This window comes from Lissotriton helveticus, chromosome 3_2 (genome assembly GCF_964261635.1).
Source record: "Lissotriton helveticus chromosome 3_2, aLisHel1.1, whole genome shotgun sequence".
In the NCBI taxonomy this organism is placed as follows: domain Eukaryota; kingdom Metazoa; phylum Chordata; class Amphibia; order Caudata; family Salamandridae; genus Lissotriton; species Lissotriton helveticus.
In genome coordinates, this window is record NC_136062.1 from 229,431,875 (window position 1) to 229,456,330 (window position 24,456).

Below are 24,456 nucleotides of genomic sequence, written 5' to 3' on the forward strand. Positions count from 1 at the left end.
TGCACTTTGGGATTTCTGCTCAGCCAGGAGTTCACCACCACCAGCCACCTGTAATTATCACACTGTACCACCAGCCCAGTTCTCCTTCACCCCCCCAACCCCAGGAATCGTGCCTGCCTGCTAGCCGAGAGTTGGGAGTGCAGTAGAGAGTCGTCACCACAGCAGCACAGCAGGACCCGCAGGACCCCAGCCACACGACCTGCAGGACCCCAGCACACACAGCAGGCAACAGCAGCACGGTGAGAGGTGAGAGGTGTCAGCACCAGCGCGCCATCGGCTATACTGACTCAAATGTATTAAGCACACCCCTCAAGCACTCCCTTGCACTTTTTTGCGCCAGTAATCGATCAAGTCTGACAAACGCGCAATCATGGATAGGCTCGCCTGACAACAACGCACATTAGGTCTGAACACCATAAACCACCGGAAACACAGGGCAAAAATTTGTCTATCAGTACTTTATTCTGTAAAGCTAAGTATCAACTGGGCAGACTAACGGCGTATTAACAGCACACAGTGCACGCTCGGGGAAGCGAGCCCCACAATATACAGGGCAAAAATTATCTTCCAGCATTCTTCCAGCGTCAGAGAGAGTAGTCATCCCCGCCACACACCGCAATAACACCCTGCCATCTCCCGGACGGCAGCTGTTCCAAATTAGAGGGGGCAGACAGGCTTGGGAGGTGGAGCGGAAAATAGAGCGGAGGTGGTAAGAGGGAAAGTAGAATGAGGTCGGGGAGAACACGAACAAATCCTCCCAATAAAGCAAGAAAAAATGCCAAGGCCAAGACCAAATCCCCCACCATTCAAATTGAGGGAAGCGCGGCCGCATCACTAATACCCCCTGTATACTCAATTTTCAGCAACCTGAACCCTACCGGCAAATTTACCTTTCTGAAGACCCAATGACAGCCATTTACGCAATGCCGATAACACCAAACGGACTGCAAAAACCAATGTCACCTAAAAAAGTAGAATTGAAGTCAATAGATACAAGGACTCCTCCAAGCACTCTGAGCAACAATGTAGACAGGGCAAATGGAAGAGAGGAAACACCCAAGTGTTCGCACGCCACTTTGGAGAAAAACGTGATTCAATTTCAAGCCCAAGTGCACAAGGAAAATAAAAAGCAAGACTCAATCTTATGGCAAGGACAAGAAAAACCTTTAACAACCCACACAGGATCCATTAAGTCTATGGATAACCACGCTGAAGAACACACAATAACATGCTCACCCAGCAAAAAGGAAAACAAAAGAGAAAGAATTTCCGCAACTCTCTCACTATCATCCAATGCTATAAATCAAGATCAAATAATAATGGGAAGCCACGTGGCTCAATCCATAAACGAGGACTGTCACTACTCCAGTGCGCTCGAACTACCACACAAGGTGTTTCCACACAGCCATTCAACCCCAAGATTGGAATCGCGCATGATCCCACTAATGAATAAATCAATAGGGAATACAAAGGAACCCATGACACAAAAAGCCTGCTCGGATATCCCTCAAACTGAAAATATTTGGAAAAAATTAAAATTCAGCAAAACAATCATCACCGAAACGGTGGCCCAGGAACAAACAGGAACCAACTTTGAGAGACTAAAAACCCCTTACAAAACAAAAATCAATCAAAAGGAAGATCGTGAAGTAACACCAATTGGCTGGTACACAAAAACAAAAATCTCTCCGAACATAGAGCCATCAAGTAACAACATACTTGAGATATCCAGTGGACTGAATCTGGAGGAGGACACTAATGTTTCAACAGACTCCCCAAACGTGATCGACTCAGGCGCTCAAATGAAACCCTCAATAATAGAGATTTCAAGTGTTCTAACAGCTGCTAACGTAACAATAACAAAATGCCCCGAATCGCGCCCGGGAGCGCGCCAGAAGATTAAAGTGCGGCAGAATGATATAACATCTAATAAACAACTCCCACGGGGATCTTCATTTAACAGCAACATAGGGGACCCACACCGGAACAAAAGTGGGCATGACATTAATAAAAACTTGGAATCAATAATCGCATTGCACAGTGCACTGGGGTGCATATTGGAAACCTCAATTAAAACCCTCAACATGTAGTCAGACAAACTCGACATCCAGATACATCTCATGAGCACAATGGCGGAATACATATCCAACATAAACAAAAAGTTAGACACCATGGCCGGGAAGCAAAGGCCGTGGCGAAAATGCCACCTACGGAAACCCATAATGATGGGTATAATCAAATAGCGCAATATCTCCACCTTAACACAAAGGTCTATGAGGATCACAGGTCAACAAAACTCCTAGCAAAAGACAAAGCACAGATCAGCAGTGATCGACCTATGGAGAAGCAAACAGTTACAACAGGAAAGATACTTTTCATTCCCAATTACGAGCCCCAAGGCACTCAAGATCTATTAAATCGAGGGAACATTCTCCATCTGACATCCTGTATCCCGAGCCTTAGCCACTTAACAACCTCGGATTTACTATCAATTGAATTTATTTCGTTAGGGGACAATGTAGCTAAAGAAGGCACGCTTACCATCTGGAGGAACGAAGAAATAGTAGAAAACATTCTCACAGAAATGCGTAAGTTCGAAGAGTGGGGAATCACGCTGAAAGAAGAAACAAAATGGGGTTATCCATCACCCCTGCTAAGAAGATGTGGGAAAAGAGATGACGGCAAAAGCAGAATCACTCATTCAGTACTGCAGGGCGCCAGGGGGCCCGAAACCCCCACTAACAATCATTGGAAACAGACATCGGGCGTCAACGGTAACTGAACCCACTGCGAGGCAAGTGAGACTAAAGGAACCCCAATAAAGTTGCTCTCCTGGAACATCGCTGGAGCGAAAAACATCCTAAACCACAGTAGAAAAACAGCCACCTGGGACCAATATGACATCATCGCACTGCAGGAAACATGGTCAATGGACCCAATTGATATACCAGGAAGACTATGTTTCCATGAAAGCACGACGCATCCCCAGCGCTATGGTCGCGCAAGGGGAGGACTATCAATATACATAACTACTGCACTGAAGATCAGCGCCTCGCAAATGGACATTTCAGTACCGCACATGCAAATCATTAAACTGGAGCGTATAGTTAAAAGCAAGACGAGAACAATCATCTTAATTAATTTATATGCCCACCCGAAAAAATCGGCCAAAAGAGACCTCTTCCACAGTCTGGTTAACGTGGTAACTAACACCCGCCTTGAACATCCAAGCTGGGAAATCATTGTTACAGGTGATTTCAACACCAACCTTTTACACCAACCGGAAGACGAGGATAACATCTCTGTAGCAAATGAACAGTGGGATGTCGAACCCCAGGTGAATATATCGGCCAAGACGACAGACAAAGTGGGTAGGCAGCTGATGTGGGACCTTGAACGCCTTGGCCTGCGGGTAATAAACGGAAGAACCATACACGACAAACCCCCAGTCGCCACCTACATAGGCCACAACGCAACCTCCATCCTTGACTATACAATAGTAACGCTACCCCTGCTGAGTCTAGTCAAAAAATTTCAAATAATCTGCTCACTAGACAGTGATCACTCAATGCAACACATCGAGATGAAACTGAGCTCTTCCAGATACGTTAAGGCTCCAATCATACCAGGTATAATTTCAACAATCAACCTGAAGCGGCTAAGGTGGACGAGCAACACCCTACCTCATATAGCGTCAGACGCTAAGAAATTACTCAAAATATCCACTGCAGACAAGGACCTATGCTCAGAAACTTGGTCTGCCTTCCTAGAACGACTACCAAGATCCAGTAGTAATGCTAAAAGGAAGATCTATCCTAAGACCGATTTTGAACTTACAAAAACTGCACTCTCCATGAAGAAACACCTTCAGAAGCTCACAAGACGAGCGCAGGTACAAAGGGCAAACCCAAGCATTTGGCAAGAAGTCCGATCAACAAGGACAAAATACAAGAAGTTGGTCTGGCTGGAAAAAATGAAAAAAACTAACGACTTTTGGGCTAAATTGTTGCATAACATAAAAAAATCAGATTCCAGGGCTTTCTGGATGCAAGTCAATTCCATTAACAGGGCAGCGCAACCTGTAAGTATGACATGCATCGCTGAAAACGATTGGGCCCAACATATACTCGATACATTTTCAATAAAGTCAACCACAAAACAAATAACAATGTCAACAACTGCATCTGAAACATCAAGTACTACGAACCAGGAAAGTACGATTGCCCCTAGCGCCAATGGCATGACCATTAGCCAGGAAGACATGGGTCTATCAATACGGACTGAGGACGAATGCCGAATACTACAAATAATCAGGAACAGCAAGCAAGAGTGTGCGCCGGGGCCAAATGGTATTCCGCAGGCAATCTACAAAGAGAACCCCAAGTTCTGGGCACGCAAATTTAACACCCTCTTTCGGTCAATTAGCAACTCAGGTCGAGTCCCGGAAAGTTGGAGGGGCGCCATCATCAACCCCATCTATAAAGGCGGAGACCGCAAAAATCCAACTAATTACCGCTTAATAGCCCTGATTGATGCGGAAGCTAAATACTACGCATCACTGGTGCTAGCTGATTTAACACAATGGTCGGACATGAATAACAAAATCCCGCTAAACCAGACTGGGTTTCGTCGCGGGACAGGTACCATGGTAAATGCAATGGCGTTATGCTTGATTGGTGAAAAAAGTCTACAAAACCACCAGGAACTTTACACCTGTTTCGTCGACTTTAAGGCGGCCTTCGACCGTGTCAACAGGAAATTACTATGGGCCAAACTGAAGCAGCAGGGCCTGCCAGAATCAATCCTAACGCCGATCATTGACCTGTATAGTAACACCTGGATGCAGGTAAAGATCGACAATGGACAGAGGCTAACTCGAAAAATCAACACCTCTGATGGATTAAAACAAGGCTGTGTGCTGGCCCCCCACCTCTTTAACTTATTCAGGGCGGATTTAACAGAAAGCCTTGACCAGACCAATGCGCATCCACCGCGGCTAGGGAATCTCTGCATAACACACCTGTCTTATGCCGACGACGTGGTCCTATTAAGCCAGACAAGAATAGGACTGCAACATCTACTACAGGAACTGACCCGCTACACTAAACAGAACTTGCTAGCAATAAACAGCACAAAAACAAAGACTATGGTTATATCCCGACGCCATAAAGCACAACCAACCTTCACCATAGACAATGCCAAGCTGGAAGCGGTTGACAGCTACAAATACCTTGGGATACTACTAGACAAGCGTCTTAACTTTACCATGCATTTGAACAGCATGGTAAAAAAGGGCACCATGGTAAAAAAGGGCACCGTCCTATTGCACGCTTTCAATAGCTTGGCGACAGAACTCAAAGGCCCCCTGGTCTCCCCCCTGTTAACAACAATGAAAGCAAAGCTACTTCCAACTATAGCTTACGGGAGCATCCTACATCATGGCAAGAGTGCACAACTCCTGGACAATATTCAAACTAAAATCTACAAACGTGTATTTGCGCTACCTAGCAACGCATCACCCGCACAATTAAGACTTGAATTTGGCTTGCAATCCTAAGTGCTGCTGAAAAAGTACGAGACGATAAAATTTTGGTACGATGTTTGGATTAACCAAGAGATTGTGCTACATCGTGCCTTGTGGACAACAATTAGTAAAAGTACTAATTCTCACTACGCCAAGTACCTCAAATCTTCATTAAAATTAACCGACTTGATTGCACTTTGGGAATCCAAGATTCCAGTACTCTCCTTCAAACAGCTGGTAAAGAAGGCCGCCAACAGGCATTCACTGCTCGACGATAAACTAACTTTCAGTCGTCGGTCCCATGCCTGGATGACAATTCAATCATACAAAAAACCAGCACAGGCAGCCTACCTAGACCTTGCATTTTCACCAGTCATCAAACGGAAATACCTCAATTTAAGACTGGGTAGCCTCCCAACAAATGCTGAATCACCAAAGTGGAAGCCCCAAAAATGTGATGGATGCGGTCTATGTGGTGCAGGAAGACAAGACTTTATCCATCTGATCTGCATCTGCCCGGACCTGATCCAGGAACGTCGGAGCTGGTTAAAAACCAAATTTAAGGAATATGGAACACGTACCTGCCGGTCGGCAATCATACTAATCCTGTGCTCAGTAGATCTGCAACTCATCTGCAGAGCAGTCAAATTTATTGACAATTTCGAGAAAAAACAGAGAACTCTCGCAAAGTCCTGAATCTGAAAAATGCTTATTATTTTAACTCGAAAGACACTTATTTATAACTTTTTATGGCACACCTAGCAGTGCAAATCTTTTATGTTTTAGTATACTGCCGTATATATACTTTGTAATGGTTTTCATTAACTATACAATAAAGTTTCATTTCATTTCACATCGTCATGTATATCCCTTCACAACACAGGTAAACTTGTAATAGTATCATAAGCAGCAACACAAAACAAAAAACATGCAAAAAAAACGCACAAAACGGACATGTCAAGCCATCAGATATACTTGCTGTATATCAAGCACAAAAAGCATAGACAAAACAATAGCATATATAAATGAGCGGTGACGCATAACACTGTGTCAGGTTTAAAATCCTTACCCTCCTTTTTGACAGTAGATCACCAATTAGTGGATATCTGCTGTCAAATACAACTTTCAGACACACAGAACCAGCAAGAACAATTCATGATAGAACCAAATACACAAACATGAAAAACGCATGGACATTTCTTTCCAAAGGAGTTACGCAAAAACACATCTCATTTCAACCAACCAAACTCACGTGTCTTGTCAGCCTTAAAATCACCCAGAACAATCCATGGATGATCTGTGGGCAGAAGCAAAAAAAATAAAAATACACAACACACAAAAGAGAGACATTTCTCATAACAAACAGACATCAATTATAACTTTTAATCAGAAGACAAAACATAATACACATGAACAGACACAAAAATAAATTTCCATTACTTAACTGTTACCATCTTGTCAGTCAGCTTGCAACATTAAGCCATTTTAACTTTCCAAAAGTAAAATTCTTTCACTGACACTCCATGTTATCTTTGGGCCACAATTTCCACTGTAAAAAATAATTCTTAATTGGAAAATCGTTCTCACTTAGGCATGTAGCCTTCAAAATTTCAATAAAAAGCTTTGTCTTATTTTCTGTCTAAGACTGAATGCAATGCTTCATTTTCGGTCAAATAAAAGCAACTAGCAGACATTATTTTTTAGAGGCAGAGATACAAATATATCATTTCTGCAGAGCATTTAGCATGTGTTGGGACTTTCAAAGAAACCTTTTTCATATTTTCCCTTTGGAATTAATTTCTTTAATTTTGTGGAGAAATCAGAAACCCTTCCTTTTAGAGGCCTGTTTAGCAAGGTCATTCTGCATTTCACAGAGACAAGGCCCTAATTTAAAGGTCACAAATGTCAACATGACAGCCTCCTTCCATTGTTTACAGGGAAACTAAAGATAACACCTCAGCGCGACTCGAGCCAGCCTCTGCAGCTGTCCTAGCCCCCAGCTTCTGCTCACTAAGAAGTTTGTCAAAGACAAAAGGCCTTCCGTATTCCTCCTAACCTGCAATAATTCACTCTATTTAAAACACATGTTATATATATTACTCCTGTTAGGGGCTATAATTTATTTCTATACTTATATTATTAAAACATTTACTGAGAATAATTCGCAGAACATAATAACACAAATACCAGTTTTTAGAACAAATGCTTGTTTGCAATGGTACTCATTTCATCAACCTTAAATAGATGAAGGTCTCAGTTAGGTCCAGTCAAAGTTAAAAACCTTCAACCCTGATATTAAACTCAAACCTCTGCACCAGGCACATTGGCTCACAGAGCCATTAAACACAACCCCAAATGGGAACAACCTGCAAATTTGTGTTTTATACCTAAATGTATGGATTTACTGAAGCCTAACGCACTTTAAAGCTATTTTAAATGGCAAAAATACCTAAATTCGATTTTGATGTTTGGGGCACTTAAAAATAAATATCCTATAAGTATGTTACATATTAATCATCCTCAGAATGTTCTTTACACATTACAGATATTAGACATTAGACATATCTCATGTAAATCCTTAGAAAAATTAGTTTTTTACGCCTGTGCTAAGTGAGATGTCATATGCTAATGTCCTCATTATGCAGTGCAACACAACTCAAATTAAATTATAATGCTAGGAGGTCACAGTATGAGCATTAAGCTTCATGAATAGTAAAAAACGAATTTTGTAGCACTTATTTTTAATTATTATTTTTCATAATTTAATAATTATTTTTAATAAACCCAATCATTTTTGATAATACCACATATAAAAGCAAGCTGCATCCCTTATTTCAGACATAAACAGAAAGGGGTGAAACACTCAGGACACACAATACGGCGTGCTTTAGCCATGCATTTCATAAATAGCGCCAACGCTATTCACTTACAGAAATTGCACTAATGGGAAAACCACATAGACATTTAAACACACATTTAACCCACAAACCAATACTCAGAACAAAAACAAAGGACAGCCCACAGACTGTACTTAAACAAACCATTTGTAAATACTAGTTGTAATTCATATTTACAAGAAACTCTTCTCAATAGTGTTCCAAAAGACTGCAAAAACAGACTGCTGCATATCCAAGAAGCCAAAACACACTTAATTCACTAGCTGTGGCTGGCAGAACACCAAGAAAATTGCTCTGCATATCTTCATTTATAAAATTGCGCAGAACAAAGGATCCTTGTTTTGTATTATGTCATATTTTAATTCCCTGGGGATACAAAATCACCAAGGAAGAAATATGTTTGTATACTTAAACCTATTTAAGTATTCCTTCTAGGAGAGCCGGCTAATTAATTTCACATCACACTATGGTACCTTCCAAATAAAGCCACACATTCTTCTTATGTGAGCTTTTAAACAGGCATGCCAAAAATATTGCAAAATATACAATATTATAATCAATGTAGTGCTTAGTGTACTTTTCGTACGTGCACCGTTCAACTAAACCAAATAGAGAAAATTCTCCTCATTACCTGTTCTACACAAATTGCAATTCGCATATACAAACCTATACAAATCCAAAGTTGGCCAACACAAATTCCAAAGTTCCAAAGGTCCAGTCCTAAATTTGCTAAGACCAGGCATCTTATAGCTCACTAATCTAGCTTCAACCTTCAAGGGGTTATCAAAAACGATATACTCGCAAATATACGAGCCCCTCGGCTTTGGTAATTGCAATAACCAAATCAAAACCAAGAAACCAACCCCTCGGCTTTGGTAATTGCAATAACCAAATCAAAACCAAGAACCCAAACAAAGTCGTGGGAGCGACCCACTTGTACTTCTTATTTTTACTAATCAAAAGGTTATCCAAATTCTAACTGTCAAGTTCTACATGACCTAACGGTCTTTTTTAGAATACTCACGCCAAAAAAAAAGGTTCTCAGTCAGGAGTGACATCATGTGGAGGATCAAAATCAGGAAGAGCAGAAATATACTGGGCTGCAAAGACGAAGAATCTCCAGAATTCCTGTGCACACAGTAGTAGAGTCCCGTCCTGTCCTCCTCAGTAGATTTCAGTCTTCTGACAAGATCACTCCCACAGAAAGTCACTTCTCTGATGAAGCCCCACATTGGGCGCCATTTGAAGAAATGTAGTCTTCATTCTCAGGGAATACTTACTAATAAAACAAGCATTTACAATGCAATGGTTTCGCCTTTTGAAAAGTTTGAGCTATTGGCATTGTAAATGACAAAATTTGTATTTATGTGTTGGTTTTGAAAACAGATAAATAAATGGCATTGTCATTTACAATGCCAATAGTTTAATCTCTGGCAAATGCCACACAAAACACACAGACCCACACACACACACACACAGAGAGCCACACACACACACAGAGCCACACTTAAATACACGTTTTTCGAGAGGGGTTAGGAAAGTTAAACCTCTTTGCAGACAATTTTCAGCTAGCTTACAGCAGCTGTGGCGCCGTGCTGCTAGATTAAAAGCCACTCCCAGCCCCCAAATGAAGTACATTGGGGTGCCTGCTGAGTTGAGCTGCGGACAGGCCTCCACAGCTGTCATTTACGCCAAGTTTTCAACTGCCACTAAAGAACAGGATCGAATTCGCCCTGCGTTGTTGGTGTGTGTACGTACACCGACAAATATTACAGGTTGACGCAAGGTCATGATGTTGCAGCAGGCGAGAAAGGGTCCAGTAATTCGACGCTGGCCATTCATCTCTGTGCAGCCAGGATAGCTCGCCAAAGCATGTTTAGGTCCTTATTACGAGTGGCTCGGTATTTGGGCCGGTATGTCCCTTCTCCATAGAATTACCAATGCCCCGGGGTACTGGGAACACTGGGGGCGGGGAAAAACTAGCCCATGAAAATGTGGGACCATGGAAGTTCACTAAGAAATGACAAGTTACTGGGGTAATTGGTAATTGCAGGTCTGTGTATCCCAGTTATTCCTTATTTGTAGCTCACACTGGAACTTTAGCCTGCATTTAGTAGCTGCAAACTCAGCATGAATGTTAAAATCTCACTACTTCGATGGGGTCGGAAACTACTGGCATCATCAGGATTAAGTGGCTACCAGGGCTTTAGAAGAGACATTGTAGGACTCGATTATGAAAGAAAGGGGGAGGATGTTAGACTGTCAAACAGTGAAAACAGGTTCTATTGAGCATGAAAACATAAAAATGGCTGGTATTTCGGCAGATTTGAAATATAGAACATGTGAGCATAGCTAAAGACTTAATATCAGGAATGGCAGCTCTGTAGAAATCCTATGTGAAGCATCGAAGGGCGGGGACGGGCTCACGGACAGCGGGAGGGGGGACGGGCTCACAGACAGCGGGAGGGGGATGGGTTAACGGACAGCGGGAGGGGGGGACGGGCACACAGACAGCGGGAGGGGGGGCGGGAACGGGAGTAAAATATTTTTCGGCACATTTGGAATATGGAACATGTGAGCATAGCTAAAGACTTAATATCAGGAATGGCAGCCCTGTAGAAATCCTATGTGAAGCATCGAAGGACGGGCTCACGGACAGCGGGAGAGGGGACGGGCTCACGGACAGCGGGAGGGGGGATGGGTTAACGGACAGCGGGAGGGGGGGGACGGGCACAAAGACAGCGGGAGGGCGGGCGGGAACGGCAGTAAAATATTTTTGGGCAGATTTGGAATATAGAACATGTGAGCATAGCTAAAGACTTAATATCAGGAATGGCAGCTCTGTAGAAATCCTATGTGAAGCATCGAAGGACGGGCTCACGGACAGCGGGAGGGGGGATGGGCTCACGGACAGCGGGAGGGGGGATGGGTTACCGGACAGCGGGAGGGGGGACGGGCACACAGACAGCGGGAGGGGGGGCGGTAACGGGAGTAAAATATTTTTCGGCAGATTTGGAATATAGAACATGTGAACATAGCTAAAGACTTAATATCAGGAATGGCAGCTCTGTAGAAATCCTATGTGAAGCATCGATGGACGGGCTCACGGACAGCGGGAGGGGGGATGGGTTAACGGACAGCGGGAGGGGGACGGGCACACAGACAGCGGGAGGGGGGCGGGAACGGGAGTAAAATATTTTTCGGCAGATTTGGAATATAGAACATGTGAGCATAGCTAAAGACTTAATATCAGGAATGGCAGCTCTGTAGAAATCCTATGTGAAGCATCGAAGGACGGGCTCACGGACAGCGGGGGGGATGGGTTAACGGACAGCGGGAGGGGGGGATGGGCACACAGACAGCGGGAGGGGGCGGGAACGGGAGACATGAGTTAGTTAGACATGAGACGGGGGCAACAGAGACAACACCACGGAGACACGCAAAGACTTAGCACAGACACAACGTAAACATGCCGACAAAAGCATTCCATTGGAAAGGACATGAGACGGGGGCAACAGAGACAACACCACGGAGACACGGACAGGGAGAAAACGAGGCGAGATAGATGTACAAAGGGAAAGGATATTCGAAACAAATGCTGCTTACCTGATCGCAAATACACAGTACACTTCCTGGGAACTTAAAATTCGCAGTCCACTCCAACAGAAGACACTCCGAAAAAGAGAAACACATGACCGAAAAAAAAAAAAAGAAAACACGCCCACCGCCGCATGACGATCGCAAGGGGGCGGGATGAGTAAAAATCGCGGGAACGCCCATGAATCTGCTCCGGCAATGACGGACAGAACGCTCTTCCAATGGCAAGCCTCCATTTATGGAGCTAGCCAATGGAAGAGAAGGCGGGACCAAAGCCAGTACTGTTCTAACATTAGATTTCGCCTGCGTGAACGCTGCTGCGCAGCGGACGCCAGGCGGAACCTAAAACGAACTTGGCACAGAAGCTGAAAATATGAAAAAACATCTTCATTAAATTTAATAAGTGAGGCCACGTCAGACAGAAGCCGTAGCAACTGAATGAGGTAGTCTGAGGAATACAGAAAACAGAGGCCTTTTATATGCTTAGGATTACAAACTTCAGCATACAAGTAAGGGGCAGTCCTAGCTTTTGCAAGCATGCAAAAAATGCCTAACATGGACATGCAAGTTGAACAAACCCAACATTCTTCTTAAGACAAGCCGGACAAACCCATAATAAAAAGGACCACAACCATATCATAAACAGACCATGAAAGAAGGAACAGAAAACAGATAAGAAGCAGGATAAGGGGTGTGTGTGTGCATACCAAACTCTACAATGTCCTGTGCTTTGATCCTCAATCTTGATCAGCTAAAGGGCAGGAACTGGTTTAACAAGGTCAGCTTCAGGCAACAGGGTCAGTTCACTCAGGTCAAACAGGAGTCAGCATGAACTCGAGCTAAGGTGTACATGTCCTTAAAAGACTAGTTCAGCCACAATCATTGGCCTATGTGAGGGCAACCACAAAATGGCTGCCATACACAAAATGGAACTCACGGGTTCAGAATTCACAGAACCTCAGTATTTCAGCCGAGGCTGTATATCTCCTGGTGAGTTGGAGCAGGATTAGAGCTGAGAGCGAGAGAGAGAGAGAGAGTACTTATAGAGAGAGCGAATTCTAATGTTTGTCTACTTGTTTCCTTGTCCTGGAGTACACACCCCCTTCCTCGGCCGTGCTGCCTACCAGACCAGACCCTGAGGGGAGTACAGAAGCTACAGCTAGTTTATTATTTTATCCACTTCCCTTTTCCCTCTGGGCACAATTTCAAGCAGTAGGTATTCCTCCTCTGCCGGTAGTTGCGACAGAGGGAATAGGGAGGGATTTCGTCTGTCATCGTCTCTGCTGGTCACAAGAGACAGGTTAGTGGCGACTTCTATATTCTTGCGCTGCTGACGATCCCGACAGTGAGACTGCCGCTGCCTTGATTCTCTCGGCACACTGTGAAGGTGCCGTCCTTCTGGCTCAGCCTCCCTTCCTGTACGTGCCCAGCACGATCATGTGATCACTCATAGTAATCACGGGGTTGAACAGCTTGTGTTGGTGCTCCGTGACATCTCCCACATCGTTCCCCATTCTTTTGCCATGTTGGTGTGAAGAACTTCTTACGGTCAGACGGTTTTATTGGTAACATGGTAAAACCTGTGTATACATCATGTAAAGTTTGGAGGACATCTAAGTGAGAGATGGTCTTTTTTATGTGATGTCACCTTTCTTATTACTAGATAGCAAACAGAGTGCCTTTTAATTTATATTTTATTCTTTATGTTGTTTTTTTAGCATAGCCCCAATACTTTAATAGCGTGTGCTGGGGACGACGTGTTGTTTCTTCCAGAGGGTAGCCATGTCCACCATATCGAAGGCCACACTTCAGTCTCTAAAACAACATGATAGAGGTAGGCTATTTTTGGGGAGCGCTCAGGGCCTGAGGATCGATAGTCCCTGGATGTTATTTATGGTTGATAATCCGGCCCTAAAGCCTGATTGAAAAAAAGGCAAGATTCCTTCCTCTGCTACCCAATCTTCAAGATGTTCTAGAAAGCATTTTGGCATACGCTTTTGCTTCAATATCCAATAAGGCAACCAGTCTATAGTTTGTAGCTAACGGCCGATCTCCATTTTTAAATATGGGGCATAGGATAGATCCTCTATAACCTTCAGGAATATTAGCATTTTGAAAGGAATGGTTATAACGCACTGGCAGTACCCTGGCCCAGGTTGAACGTGCTTCCTTTAATAGACCATGGGAAGGCCATTCAGGCCAGATGCCCCGTATAATTTTAGTTGTTTTAGTAAGTTGTCTACCTTCCTGGGATTAGTTAGTATCTCCATGTATAGTTGACTCTCCACCTCATGAAGTTCAACTAAGTCCAACTGGACTACCTGCTAGTGTGGTTTGAACTCACGTATGGCCTTACAGCCTTCAGGAGTTAGTTTCCAGGCTGATGTTTCTGTCTGTTAGGTACTGGATGTGGTTACTGACTGATCCTCGTACAGCTCCACAATATGCCACACCTAAGCTGCTCCTGAAACTCCATTTTCCCTGGATTCCCTACTGTTTTTTAGTTTGCTGAATACTGACCCTGTAAGAGGTCCGGGCTATTGCTTACCACTTGCCTTCATACATCCTTAGTGCTTTGCAGTTTACCTTAAAGCTGCTTCAAGGTGTCTGGTTGCAGCCCAAAGGCTAGTGCAGGACCTGTTGAACCAGAATCCATTTTTATGGTTGAATCCACTTGTGTGGTTGTTACATTGGAGTCTTTCTGGCTTGGTGGGTCATTGTCCTAGAATGATGTCTGCTTGAGCTTGAGTTTACTTGCTAGCAAAAATGTGAGATACATTTTGGTAGATTTGTACTGAGTTAGTTTAGATGTTGCTTGAGTTCGTTAATGTTGCTTTTTTGTTTACTTTTTACGTTTCTTTTTTGCCCCCCTTGATAGGCTAGCCCTAGCGGGAATCCCCACCAGATTTGAGGTTTGTGTGACTGGTTCGTGTATACACCTATATTTAAGAGATCACTGAATCCCTGAAAAATGTCCTGCACCACAGTTCCTGCTTGTACCTCAGCCCTTATTCTGAATCCAAGTTCCCCAGTTTGGATTGCGATCAAAATGACTCGCCCACTTCTAAAAAAGCTTCCTGGTCCCCTCTCTAATGAACCTTGGGAGCGTGGCATAAATCGTGTAGTGGTGTCTCTGACCTTCCAGAATTGTACTTGTTAACCTCCACCAAGGTGCTCAACACCTCTGGCGGAGAGCTTAGCTTGTAGATTATGGGAGTACTTGGAAAATTTTGATTATCCAATTTGCTTAATTTATAATCCAGACTGGTTAACCTGCTCCCAAATTTATTATTTATTTATTTATTTAGCATACTTATAGAGCGCAGACCTGTCACCCAGAGGGCATCCTGGCGCTTTGATCAGAGAACCCCGCACTAGACACGAGCAATCGCGCAGCCATTACTTGGGAAAAAGAAATGTCTTTAGGGCTTTCCTAAACGGAAGATAATCCTTGTAGCTCCTGAGAGTGAGTGGGAGGGAGTTCCACAATTTAGCTGCCGCCACTCTAAATGAGCGGCCGCCCATCCTCACTCTTTGAAACCTAGGCACCACCAGAAGGTGAGCCGATGACGACCGCAAGAGCCGTGGGGCAGAATACCATGCAAACATGTTTTGTAGCGGAATAGGGCCCAAGAGGTGTACTGCTCTAAACACCAAACAGGCCGCTTTAAATTGGACCCGTAGATCTACCGGGAGCCAGTGCAGATCTCGAAGCGCAAGAGTAGAAGAGCTAGATCTGGGTCGTGAAAGGGCCAGTTTAGCGGCCATATTCTGCACCCTCTGCAGCTTCCCTAACAAGTTTTTTGGGGCCCCCAGGAGAAGACCATTACAGTAATCCAGCCGACTTAATATAGTCCCACGGACTACTTCCGGCCTGGACTGAGGGGGGAGAAGAGGCAGAACTCTGCGTAGCATACGGAGCAGCATCATACATGTTCCCGTGGTTTTATTGACATGTAGATCTAGTTGTAGGTTAGGGCCAAACATGACCCCTAGGTTGCGAGCTGACTCCGATGCCACCACTGGTTCAGAAAAGGTGCTAGGCCAGAAATCCGTGGGTAGAGCCCGTGGGATCCGGTCAGCGGAACAGTGGAGCACCTCCGTCTTCGAGCTATTGAATTGCAAAGAATTTGCTCGGAGCCAATCCGCTGTGGCTGCCATGCAGCGATGGAAAGTGCTCAGCGAGATCGCATTGTTCCCTTCCAAGGAAAACACCAGCTGAGTGTCATCGGCATAATTAAATGCCGAGACCCCAAAAGATTTTATTAGCTGGACAAGCGGACGAAGGTACAGGTTGAACAATATCGGGCTGATGGCCGAGCCCTGTGGAACCCCCTGTCCGATTTTCCTTGGCTCCGAGCTGAAAGGCGGAAGTGAAACCAGCTGTTGCCTGCCCTCAAGATATGAAATCAGCCAGTCTCTGGCCCACTCGCTGATCCCGCACTCTTCCAGCCTCCGGACCAGGGTCCGATGGCAGACCGTGTCAAACGCGGCCGACATGTCGAGCAGCACCAAAAAGGCTGCTCGACCACTGTCGACACGCGAACGCAGATTGTCCAGCACGGTCACAAGTGCGGTCTCCGTCCCATGACCAGGTCGGAAGCCAAACTGGGCCTCATCGAACCACCCGATGTGCTCCAGGTAGCCGGAAAGAGAGCGAGTTACCCACTTCTCCAAGATCTTGATTGGAAAGGGAAGCAAGGAGATCGGCCTGTAGTTGGAAAGGCAGGCTGGATCCAAGGTTGGCTTTTTTAGCAGAGGCGACACCACTGCTAATTTCCAGCTTTCTGGGACAGATGCCGATTCCAGAGATTGAAGACAGATCGAAAACAAAGGCGGGAACAGTTCTTCATGAAAGGTCTTCCAAAATTTGGGGGGCAGTGGATCAAGCGGAGATCCAGATGACACCGAGAAAGCCGTTTTACAAAATTCTTCAAAGGACGGGAGGGGGAAAGAGTTCAACCGTGATGGACTAGGTGAGGTGATCAAGTCACCCGAACCGAAGGCCAAGACGGCCGTCTGGGGTCGACTGGGTGAGCTGCCCGGAGCTCCCAGATCAGAGACACCAGTGCTCGTCTGGGGTCGACTGGGCTGCTCCGCCGGAGCTCCCACGCCAATTGGCTGGGGTCGACTGGGTGAGTTTCCCGGAGCTCCCAGACCAAAGACACCAATGCTCGTCTGGGGTCGACTGGGCTGCTCCACCGGAGCTCCCACGCCAATTGGCTGGGGTCGACTGGGTGAGCTGCCCGGAGCTCCCGGAACTGAGACACCAATGCTTGTCTGGGGTCGACTGGGCTGCTCCCCCGGAGCTCCCACACCAACCGGCTGGGGTCGACTGGATGAGCTGCCCGGAGCTCCCAGATCAGAGCCACCAGTACGCGTCTGGGGTCGACTGGGCTGCTCCCCCGGAGCTCCCATACCCGTCGGTTGGGGTCGACTGGGTTAGCCGCTCGGAGCACCCAGATCGAAGGCGCCGGAAACCGTCTGGGGTCGGCTGGGCTGCTCCCCCGGAGCTCCCACCACGACCTGCTGGGGTCGACTGGGTGAGCTACCCGGGGCCCCCCGCCCCCTGCCAACAGAGCTAGCAGGGCAGGCCTCCTCAGTTGCAGGAAGTGTTAGGCCAGCCAGGATCTTAGCGGTCTTCTCCTCGAAGGCCAACGCCAGCGAGTCGCATAAAACCTGAGAGGCCCGCACGGAGTTAGCCGCACAGACCGGGTGGGACAGGTCCTTGACAATTTTGAACAAGGCTTGAGATTTATTAGGCGCCTGTAGTAAGGACGTTTGTATAAAGGTCGCCTTGGCCTGCTTGATCTGCTCCTTATAGCCTCTCAGTGCAAGCCTAAACAAGACTTTGGCCGAGGGGGAATACTCCCTTCTCCATGCTCTCTCTGCCCGTTTACAGCTCAGCTTCAGGTGTTGTAGCTCCACCGTGTACCAAGGGAAGGCCCGATTCACCCTCGCTCTTGCTTTCCGAAGAGGCACAATGTTATCGAGTGACTCGGTGATGGACCGGCAGAAGGAGGAATAGCTGTTTTCCACTGAATTCCTCAGGCCAAAATTGGCAGATATCAAAGGGGGCAGAGGGGCTAGACTGAGCAGTCTGGACCACGGTCGACCCACTTGCGAGAGTCCTACCCCTGCAACCTCCGGGGGGTTATTCCCAAGGCATAGGGAGAAGACCACCAGCACGTGATCCGTCCAATATTGGACTAAGATGTCAATGATCGCTGCCACGTGGGCGCCAGCGAAAATAAGGTCCAACATATGACCGCCCCTATGAGTCGCGGAGCCAACCAGTTGTTGCAGATGGATGTCGGCCAAAGCTTGGCAGAGTGAAATAAACGCTCCATCTGAAGGACCCCCCTGCCAGAGATTAAAATCTCCCAGGACAAGCAGATTAGAATGAGTGTTAGAAAGGTCATACACCAAGTCCAGGAACTCAGGCAGCGAAGAAGCCGAGCCCGGCGGTCTGTAACATAGCACGCCAGATAACAGCGTTCTCTCTAGGTTACTGAACGAAAAGCCCATAAGCTCAAAGCCCGATACTTCGCCGACTTTAAGCTGGGAAACATCCAACTGTTCGCGGAAAATGATGCAAATTCCGCCGCCACGATTCAGTGGACGCGGAGTATGAATAATTTTGAAACCCGGGGGGCAAGCCAGGCCTAGTTCGACTAGGCAATCCTCCCGAGTCCAAGTCTCCGTCAGAAACAACACATCCAACCCGGAAGATTCAACCAAAAAGGCGATCTCCGTGTGATGCTTGCAGAGTGACCGCACATTAAGCAAACCACATAGGAGTGGCTGGGGCGGCGAGCGGGTTATGGATCCCCGTGTCGAGGGGTCATAAGGTGGTCTCAGAGCACACAGGTCTGAGTGAGAGTAGGCCAGAGGGGAAGAGTGCAAGTGGCCAGAGGCAGCGGCCCTTTGCGCGTCCGTTGCGCGAACGGGCGCAAACGGGCTTACCTCTGGCGCACCTCCGGCGCGTCTACGGCGCGTCCCCTGCGCGCCGTCGCTGCGCGCCTGTCTGGCCGTCATGTTAAAAAGCCTGACCAAAAGGTCACGTGGGTCCTGGCAGGGCGAGTGGCTCTCCCTCAGCAAAGATGGCGCTCCCACAAGAGAGAGCTTCCCCCAATCCAAGATGGCGCTCTCCAATCGGCGCGAGGAGTATAGAGTGCCCCCGAGTCCCTTCTACCCCACAAGTGTGGGTGTGCAGCGTATTAAATGCGGGTAAGTTGCTCCCTCAATTCCCACTAAGCGGAAGAACAGGAGGAAAAGATATTTACAGGCTAGCGCTCAGCGCGAATCACAATCAAAGTATTAAAAGATTTAAAAAGCAAAATAGCTGTTCTGTCTGCTAGGTGTTTTGCCAGAGACTGTAGCAAATCAAGCTGAAGCTCCATTTTGCTGCATTGCTAGCGAAGAGGACTCGCCATGGTATCCTGCAATGCTAATGTCTGTCAACTGTGGATTCTTTATAGGAGCCAGATTGGAATTTGAGAAGTTATTACTCCCCGTCCTGCTCAGTCTTGGGGTTTGATTTAGCGTTTCATTAATCTGGGCCTTTAAAGAAGCAGGAAAATGATCTGATAAGATGCTGGGTTCCTGATCCATACACGTTATAGTGCTACACAAGAGTTCACTTCTATACTCAATGGTGTAATGAGAGGGCTCCCAGAGTCGTTGGGTCGAAGAATTTGCCGGCTGTCGTAATTTTATTAGTTGTCAGCTCAAGGACTTGTTTACTGGCTTCTGTGTTAGCTTTTTCTTCCATGGCCAGGACTACGTAACCTACATGCATCCCTCCAGATCTATCGAAGCTTGGAATAGTGATCATGGTGACCACTGGCGCACCTAAACCCAAATGCTGAGTATTTGACAAATCTACCTCGGATGACTCGAATGTTAGCTATGGACATGAATGTGAACACCGGCTGATGTGGCCCTCTGCACATGGTGAGTGCTGGCTAAGGCTGTAACTATTTGGACTGGTTCCCATGAGCAGGGAAGGGCCTGGATTGTTGATATTAGAGGCCATTAACTTCAGGGCTACTTCATCCTGAGACAATTCTGGGGATACGCTAGAGTCCCAAAAGTGGTTCCAGATTGATTTGTTAGAGGATCTGATCACCCGCCCCCATAATGGGCTTCTCTCTCTTTTGGGAGAGATTTGTCCAGATCCTACCCTGCCATTTTCCTGTTGACCTAGGGCTGTTTTCATCGCCCCATTCCCATGATCATGTGCTGTTTTGAGTTACTAACAATTAACACAGTTGTCAAAAGCTTCTGTGTTCCTTATGGGCTTGAGCTCTTTTAGTTAAAGGAACAAGCTCTCCCCCGAAATCTCCTCATTCACTGTCTACCTGCAAGAGGGGTACAGGGGGCACGAGCACTCAGAACCCACCAGACGAAAGCAGCTGGAATAGACTAGTGGCGGTGGAGGCCCCACAACAGCTGTACCTTAAGACATTCCTTGGGGAGTGAGGCGTAAGGACAGATGTACGACTCCTTGCCCGCCTATCTGTTACTCCACATCCCACCGCAGCCCACATTCCAAATGGGGACAGCCTATATACTGGCCTCTCTTATTTGGCGGCTGGTCCCCTTTGCATTATTTGTATGGAGCTCTCCTACAGCGCAGCACTCTGCGTTTTCCTTTGCTGGCTTCTTTGCCTTTAAGCAGTTCCCTCCTAGCGCTGCCACACTTCCCCTAGCATAGAAGGAACCAGGAAGGGGGAGGGACACAAGCAATGAAAATCAAATATGGCTGAAACAGCACAGGGCAACATCTTCACAAAGAGTATGTAGCTGTTACCTCTGTGCCTTTAAGCAGCCAATGATGGTCCCGATGGGCCAGCGATGGCCAACAGTGGCCTCCAGATGAAAATATGGGCGACAAAATCCTTGCAAACTGCCGGGTGGAGTGGTGGGGGCTCAATAGGCTTAAAACAGCTCTGTAGACCTTAATGTTGCAAACTGCTCAAAGCTGTGTTGCCTTGCAGGCATAAGACTTGTTCTGCCAGTTCTAGACAGGAAGCAGCCCGGTCTGCCCACAAGCCCCACCCAGACCTATTCGGGCCACTTCTGTTGGAGGCTAGGGCTCACGCTCTGCGAGCAGTGGCTGATACAGCCACGCTCAGGAGCCACGCTCGGACGCCTTACCTCGCCTTTCCTCTGATCAGCTCTCTTGTCCTATGGCCGATTCCTGCCCGGGTCTGCAGTTTTCTCCTTCCCGCCTCCGGCCGGTGAAATGCAGGTGTGAAGCCGGTGTGATGCTGCACACCGTACGGGGAATGCAGCCGCTCCTCCTTCCAATGTGGCTCAGCTGAGCAGTTCAGAGTCATGTCACGTTTTCCTAGAGGGCCACTACAACACATAAGCAATCTGAGAACTTGGCACCTAGGAGCATCATTGAACAGTATAGAATGAATTATAACAAAAAACTGGCACATTTTAAATTCCAATGCTCTCAATAAGCCATTGTTTTCGTTCAAGAGAAGTGTAAATATGAGAGACCTGCTAGTACATACTACACCTCAACAGGAGACACCGGGCAAACAAAAAAGACTCAGGGAGCTTCCACCAGTGACAGGCCACACCAGGTGTGGATCATGTGATGTATGCAACCTGACCAAGGAGACCAAATGTATTTACGTAGGATTGAAGTATCCTTGGTTTCAGAAGAAACTTACAAACTGTAACACAGAGATTGTTATTTATCTGATTAGGCGCCCCTCTGGGCTGTTGTACATAGGGATGAGACCTCGAAAAATAAAAGTACAGTTCATGGAACATAGGAATATCAGATGTCAGAAAGCTATGTTGAAATTCACAACACATTACTTGGAGAAACAGCACACATTGGATGATATATTTTGGACAGTGTTGGACAAACCAAATATCCCCAGCACAGTAAAAGATACCAAGTACCTACTACTGAGAGAAAAAGAAATGGTTATATAGGGTCGGTAGCAACGAAAAAGGCTTGACTGATGACATCCAGTGGAATTTACTGACCAGAATATGACCCCTAATAAGACCCCACATACTGACCGCCCTTGTTTCCCAGAGTGTGTTAAAAGGTTTAGAGACAAATAGGGGGATGAGGGAGGGACAGATCAATTGCCCTAAAATGTTCCTCAATAAAAACTCAATAATAACTGAGTAATAACCCCAGAGAAAGATGAGGACGCATTTAGAGGGACTTCTGAAGATATACCATAGATTTGGAATTTACTTTAAAGAACAGAATATGAGCGTTTGAAGGGGAAATGAACAAATGTGCCATACTAATTGGACCATCTGTACTTCTGTTCGTTTTGTAGCATAGTGGTGCACACATAGGGTGGGACATGATTTCAAGAACAAGGAAACATGGATTAAAATATTGATATATACATATTATCATCCAAGCATGTATACATCATACTTTAATGGTGTCTATTCGTAATTGCAGATATTTATTGCACTTCTTGCCTTCATTTACAGGTGATACAATTGAAAGATTGAGGTACTTTCTTGATAACCACCAGTCTGTACTCTCAATGGGTACTTGTGACCTCTTATCCCTCTGGTTGATTCACCAATATATCACGAATAATGTAGGATTTTGAAATAATTGAAAGAACAAGTCCATTTCAGAAATCACATATGTGACATTGTGGCTTCACTTTTATGCCTTATTTGCTTCTTTGGGTTTGGTAGCAATTGCTGATGACTCATAAAAATGACTATGTGAACGAAGTGCTTTAGTTTCCACTATGAGTTTGTAAAATGGAACACCCAATCTGTGATTGGACTCCATAAATCATGGTGAAGTGTACTTGCTGCCTTACACTCTTTGTTTGGTCACAATAGTTTGTTTTTCTCATCATAGCCTTGAAAAAGTCACGGGACAGTGTGCCCACCAGGCGAAAAAACATGTGTTGGCTAAGTATCCACCGAAAAAGAAAAAGAGAAAACGAAAGAAAAGGAAAAACCAAAGAGGAGTGATTTATTATGTACTTTAATTTTAACACACATGTAAACTACTTTAATAGTTTGTGCTGGGGATTATGTGTTGTTAGTTTCTGGTGGCCTAGGCCACACCTGAGGGAGCAAGGTGGTTCTTCCTACCTTAGAGCACCTCCTATGATATTGGGGCAGGTCTTACCAGCTTGTAGCTTTTCTCAGGGACGCCAGTTACCTATCTAAACACCACCGACCCGCAACGAACCAACCTCTGGAGGAAGCTGGTTGCATTGGGAATACCTGAAAATATTTTAAGTGCACTATTTCCTTACACTCTGATACGAGGGTACGTGTGAAAACTAAGCATGGGCGGATTTTGCGGATCCACGATTCGCGGATTCAGCGGATTCACGGATCGTGGATCCGCAAAATCCGCGGATTCAGCGGATTTGCGGATTTGGGGGCGGGGCTTCCTCGAGCGTGTGGGCGGGGCCAAACGGACGGGGCTTCCACGCGAGCGCACATGCCTCTTGTGTGTCTAAAAGGTCAGAGACCGATCAGAGCAGCAGATTAAGAGACAGAAGCCCCTGGTCACAGGAACAGCACGGGGGTTGCGCTCGTAAAAGTCAAAGATGCCCAGCCTCCCAACGCTCACGTTTTTTTTTGGGCTGCTGAATGAGTCACTGCATTTGCGCTTCAACTAGTTCCAGCGACCAAGTGTGTGTCACTATGCAATCGCGCCGAAGTGCGCAGGGGTCCCTTGAGTGAAATGTCCATCATAGTGGGTAAATGGCGGGAAGACGGTGCACACCTTGAGTGTGTGGGCGGGGCCAAACGGACGGGGCGTCCATGCGAGCATGCCTCTTGTGTGTATAAAAGGTCAGAGACCGATCAGAGCAGCAGATTAATTATTTAATTGTGCCAGGACCGTCGTGCCCGAATGAACCCTGCCCTTCATATTTATTCAAGAAGACACCACTGTTGAAGTAATTTACGATGGCGCCGGCAAGCTGCCAGCGCCATCCTGCAAAAGTTACTTAATTAGCTTCAACAGGAAGCTCCAACTGCTAAAATAAAGCAGGCACTCGAGCCCCTGCTGTATCTTATCTGTTAGAGCTTCCTGTTGAAGCTAATTAAGTAACTATTGCAGGATGGGCGCTGGCAGCTTGCCGGCGCCATCGTTAATTAGGCGCGCTTGAACTTTTGACCGCAAAATCCGCTCCGATCGCGGATTGCGGATTTTCGGCAAATCCGCGAGAGTTCGCGGATCGCGGATTTGCCGAAAATCCGCAAAATCCGCGATCGGAGCGGATTTTGCGCTCATGCTTAGTGAAAACAGGCCCTTCCACGGGCACGCGGAAAGTTGACACCAACAGGGGGTTAAAACAGGGCTGTGTTTTAGCCCTATGCTCTTTAACTTGTATATGGCCGATCTAGGGAAAGCATTAAAGGCAAGCTCCTTGGTTCCTCCCAAATTAAGGGGCCTAT